Below are 6,000 nucleotides of genomic sequence, written 5' to 3' on the forward strand. Positions count from 1 at the left end.
AAATTACTGCCAAGTTAGAGCTGCCCCGGTCAACTGTATGTGCCGTTATTGTGAAGTGGAAACATCTAGGAGCAACAACGGTTCAGCCGCAAAGTGGTAGGCCACACAAGCTCACAGAACGGGACTGCCGAGTGCTGAAGCGTGTAAAAATAATCTGTTCTCAGTTGCAACACTCACTACAGAGTTCCAAACTGCCTCTGGAAGCAACGTCAGCACAATAACTGTTCGTCGGGAGCGTCATGAAATGGGTTTCCATGGCCGAGCAGCCGCACACAAGCCTAAGATCACCATGTGCAATGCCAAGCGTCGGTTGGAGTGGTGTAAAGCTTGTCGCCATTGGACTGGAGCAGTGGAAACACATTCTCTGGAGTGATGAATCACACATCACCATCTGGTAGTCTGACGGACAAATCTGGGTTTGGCGGATGCCAGGAGAACGCTACCTGACCCAATGCATAGTGCCAACTGTAAAGTTTGGTGGAGGAGGAATAATGGTCTGGGGCTGTTTTTCATGGTTCGGGCTAGGCCCCTTAGTTCCAGTGAAGAGAAATCTTAACGCCACAGCATACAAAGACATTCTAGACAATTCTCTGCTTCCAACTTTATGGCAACAGTTTGAGGAAGGACCTTTCCTGTTTCAGCATGACAATGCCCCCATGCACAAAGCAAGGTCCATACAGAAATGGTTTGTCGAGATCGGTGTGGAAGAACTTGACTGGCCTGCACAGAGCCCTGACCTCAACCCCATCGAACACCTTTGGGATGAATTGGAACGCCGACTGCGAGCCAGGCCTAATCACCCAACATCAGTGATTCAGCCACAAGAGCATTAGTGAGGTCAGGCACTGATTTTGGGCGATTAGGCCTGGCTCGCATTCAGCATTCCAATTCATTCCAAAGGTGTGAAAGTATGAAAAAATAAAATATGTTTGCACTCACTAACTGTAAGTCGATCTGGATAAGAGCGTCTGCTAAATGACTAAAATGTAAATGTAAAAATGTGTTCGATGGGGTTCAGGTCAGGGCTCTGTGCAGGCCAGTCAAGTTCTTCCACACCGATCTCGACAAACCATTTCTGTATGGACCTCGCTTTGTGCATGGGGGCATTATCATGCTGAATCAGGAAAGGGCCTTTCCCAAACTGTTGCCAAAAAGATGGAAGCACAGAATCGTCTAGAATGTTGTTGTATGCTGTAGCGTTAAGATTTCCCTTCACAGGAACTAAGGGGCCTTGCCCAAACCATGAAAAACAGCCCCAGACCATTATTCCTCCTCCACCAAACTTTACAGTTGTGTGCGACTGCTCGGCCATGGAAAACCCTTACATAAAGCTCCCGATGAACAGTTCTTGTGCTGACGTTGCTTCCACAGGCAGTTTGGAACTCGGTACTGAGTGTTGCAACCGAGGACATACGATTTTTACACACTACGTGCTTCAGCGGTCCCGTTCTGTGAGCTTATGTGGCCTACCACTTTGCGGCTGAGCCGTTGTTGCTCCTAGATGTTTCCGCTTCACAATAGCAACATTTACAGTTGACCGGGGCAGCTCTAACAGGGCATACATTTGACTAACTGACTTATTGGAAAGGTGGCATCCTATGACGGTGCCACGTTGAAAGTCATTGAGCTTTTCAGTAAGGCCATTCTTCTGCCAATGTTTGTCTATAGAGATTGCATGGCTGTGTGCTCAATTTTATACACCTGTCAGCAACGGGTGTGGCTGAACTTGCCGAATCCACTTATTTGAAGGGGTGTCCACATACTTTTGTATATATAATGTATATACGAGTCAGCCTACTAATTATACAAATAGGCCCTATTATATTTCAAAATTAAAATCAAATTCGCTAGCCTATACTTGTAACTTTGTGGGCCGCATGTGCTGCACCAGAATCACATGTTCTCTCCCTGCTTTATCATGGTTTGAACGATGTGCGTAATTCCAGTCCATATAATAAGGTATAATACAATACAGTATAGTAATACAGTTCACGCTAAAAAAAGATTAGCCTACTGGAGCTAGTTTCATTTATTTACCCAAAATAACCCTAGTCCTGTCATCAATGCCTACAAACTTGGGTTAGGCTATCTGATCCCAGGGATGACAAATTAGTAAACGCTTCCTCTTACACAACCATACCCAAAGGAGGGCATTCTGTAGGTCAAAGCAGTGCTAGCATGAAATATCTAGAGATGCTTTAAGTTCAAAGGTGGGAGCAAATGAGTAGCTTCCAAATATAAGGAAAGGAAAATTCTGTAGGTCTAAAATCAACACCTTCACTGACAGATGTATGCTCAAAATCTTTTTTGCTAAATGTAGGCCAAATGCTGCCTGCCAGGAAGACAAAGCCTGACAGCGCACTCCTACACTGAATGAGACATCCTGATCCTCTGCTCTGGAGTGTTCAACATCCTAACTCCTGACCTTGCCAAAACTTCAACCTTGTCTCGAAACAACACTACTAGTACTGCAGGGGCAAGGGCAGTTGAGATTCAAAGGAACCTGAATGATATCCAATTTCTGGTAGAACACTTTAACTCAAGAATAAATAAAAGAAGCTAAGAGTACACTCTAATCTTAATTTGCAGTGATTGAGATGTATTCATGTTTTGGCTCTAACAATTTGCCTAATGAAAAGGTCAAGTGCATTCCTGAATCAACATAAATTGTGACCATCCTGTTTTGAAAACCTTTGAGCCCCACTTGATACACACACGTCTGAAGTTTTCTATGGTTCATCATCCTACCCTACAGTCGTGGATAGTCATGGCCCCTGCATTGGGTGGGGCTCAATTCTACACCTAATATAGGGGATCAGGTGGGTAAGGGAATGGGCGACTACCGTTCGCTAGCTAGCTAGTTAATTATTCAAGCAACCAAGACAACTCTCCAGTCTAGTCATTTTTAGGGCCCCAGCCTTGTCTTGTTCACTGTTGCAACAGTAGACATCTTGCGGAATTGTTAGTTTAACTAACTAACGTTAGTTACTAATAGTATCTAATGTGTCATCGTCGGCCTGTGTTGTAAACAGTTAGCTAGCTTCATATCATCATACTGGCAAACGTTAACAGTGAAATGCTAGCAATCTAACTAGAAAGCTTGCTATTAGAGGCGCATTGGTTAGCTATCTAGCTATCTAGCCAACTACCTAATTACCTAACTAACGTTAAGTAGGTCGCTATAGCGTAAGTTAGTTTGCTAGGTGCCTAGGTACTAGTTTACAATCAAAATAGCTAACTAATTAACGTACCGAGCTATCACAGAGAGCATGGCTAACGTTACTGTACCTAGCTAGCTATCAACAACGTTAACTGGCTTACTGTAGCTCGTTGACGTTGGTTAAGTAACGTTAGCTAGCGACATAGCCAACTTCAAATGTTGGCAGTACTGTTACTAGTCAAACATCGAGCTACGGTGGGATATGTCCATGTTGCTCGGGTAGGCCAGGCACGCCAGTTGTGGAAGAAAATAGCGTTCAATCACGGAGGACATCCAAGAAGTAGCTAGCTAACGTTAGCTGAAGAAGGCCAGCGAGGAAAAGAACTAGCTCGCGTTAGCTATAACACGAATTCGATGACTTACCAAACAAGTTGTTGATAGTATACCAGTTGTTTATGGAATCCCTATAACCGTGAAATAATTTCAGTAAGCAATCTAACGGGTTAAATCGCTAGATATATCTATTCCAGACCGTTCCTGATCTCCCCTTTTCGTCAAAGCGCTAGCTAGCTCAGTCAGCTGTCATCTGCTGTCATCAAGAGTAGACGCTCTCCACCCGCATGCGCGCTGGGCCACTGATATTTTAGTAAGTAAAAATCTCAGCCCTGAGTAGTTTGGTGAGTTTTTCTAACTATTGTTATTATTTTTTATTTTTACATTTACAAGACCTTAATAAGAGCTTGTTTATAAATGTCTGTAGTAGACATCAGGATGCTAAACAATGTTTTCTTACTGACTGTACACATTTACTGTAATGTAAAAAAAATCACATTTACTAATAACCGATTCCTCTACATTGCACATACAATTAAACAAATATATTTGTTTACTTTTTTTGCTGGGTCAGGAGGATATGTGAACTGGGCATATGATGCTCTTGGAGACTCAAGGTGGTTGAGGTGCGTCCCTGACCTTTTCATGTCAAGGCTGGGGAAGCAAAATCTATAAAATCCTTGTCTATGACAAGCCCACTTTTTTGTTTTGTGTAGGAGCCATCACTACTGTTCAAACTAGGCATACTACCTGCACAAAGAAAACATACTATTTTTACAAATGCAGCTCAGATTTGTATGCTATAAACTACAAACTAGGTTTTCAAATAATATGAAATACAGTAATTTCACTTTCCTGATTTGCCACTTTAGCAATGTCTAGATTTCATCAATAGGTGGCAGTCAAGTTCCATGAGTTCATATATACTCTTCAAAATGACTTGTCTCCAGGTTTTTCTCGCCATCAATCTCCATTTGTAAAGAAAAACAAAGATAGGCAACAGCACTGTCTTACGTAAGAATATTGAGATGTCTGTTTCAAGAGCAGCAGAATTAGTGCTGGTTTCTCACATACCTGCATATTGCAGGGTGGTGCGCTATCGTGTTGGGATAGTGTCTGTTGGCAATTAACGAGGCACTATCAACATGGCAATAGAATATTGATTAACCATTTAAATGACTATCTGTATTGTCTTTGTCTGTAATGGAGTGGATGTGCCATGGCTAAAGTTCAGAGGATGTGCCATGGCTGATTTGATTTACAGTCTGTCTATGCATCAGTTAGAAGAGGATGTGCCAATGGCTCATCAGTCTTGAAGTCATCCGAATGTCCTTCAGGGCTATCTGATAGAAGTGTGAATAATTACAGACTTCCCATCTACTTGTGCTTAATTTGGTGAAACTGGAACAACACACAGAGACCATCAACAAAAGACACTGCCGTAGCTTGTAAGACCAACAAAAAGGGGAAAGACTAAATACTTGGTCAATTGATCACATTGTATGATCATTGTTTTAGTGTTCTGTATGGTTTACTTAAGAGCCTTGAGATGGCTCAATACAGGGCTCTTTGTGGTTTACTCTAGAAGAGAAATGCAAAGAGAAGGGTCAGTCTATATTTTCTGTTTATTATACATAGGTTATAAACATCACAAAATAGAAAACTGGGTAACATCTTGCAGGTGGAAATATGGTGTAAAAGATCAACCTTAGATTTGTCAGGCTCTATCAATGGAAACATAACATGCTTGTTTCAGTGCTGTGTGGTTAGATGCATTGGAGACATTCTGTATAATTTATGTTCAAGTGCAATAGAAGCTTTTAGCAGCTCAAAGCTCCAGCTTGTCATTACTAATATGTTACTGTTCAAATATGAAGGTTGCTCTTTCTGTATTTTCTCAACCAACAATAATAGTACTAGTATTTTATTCTTCAAACATAATATTACAATTCCAAGAATTGAATGTCAGTTTATTATAACCATTGTCAGTTTTTCATAAGCATAATCAATATTTAAAATACCTGAATATAAATAACATGCTTTAAGCAAAATAAATATTCATTTGCAATGTCAAGCAAATGCACCACATTAATTTACAGTCAAGAGTCAAGCCTTATAAAACAAATCCACACATTGCTTTCTGTCAAATGCATTTTCTACTGAAGGCCACTATCAAACAAGTTATCAAGCATGTTACAGTGAATTTAGCAGTGTAGAATCAATAGAATGTTAATAAAGTGATGAAAGAGGATGCAATTAATGCCTAAAACAAAACTCAAGGGGGGAGGGGATTCAGAGCATAGGTGTAGACACCAGATTTTTTTATCCATGAGTAGGCATAATGAAAGCATTATTATCAGCAGTGATATTAATAATCTTAACTAAGATGTATACCCAGACTCTGGCACAGCACTGCAATTTCAAGAGATTCTTTGATATTAAAATATTTTCAGGATATAATGAAGCATGTGCAGAAATACAACTGTCGGTATTCTTTGATAAATTAC

General features: G+C 40.9%; 1 protein-coding gene across 1 annotated transcript in view; it reads right to left on the reverse strand.

The window, feature by feature from the left end:
- The window catches only part of LOC311144750 (GTPase-activating protein and VPS9 domain-containing protein 1-like), a 29,021-nt gene extending 25,258 nt beyond the window's left edge, over positions 1-3,763 (reverse strand). Inside the window, exon 1 of the mRNA XM_084180850.1 lies at positions 3,584-3,763. The gene's annotated coding sequence lies outside the window, so the exon portion shown is untranslated. The remainder of the gene's footprint in view (positions 1-3,583) is intronic.
- Between the last annotated feature and the right edge of the window lie 2,237 nt (positions 3,764-6,000).

The sequence above is a fragment of the Coregonus lavaretus genome (genome assembly GCF_964263955.1).
Source record: "Coregonus lavaretus genome assembly, chromosome: 17".
NCBI lineage: Eukaryota > Metazoa > Chordata > Actinopteri > Salmoniformes > Salmonidae > Coregonus > Coregonus lavaretus.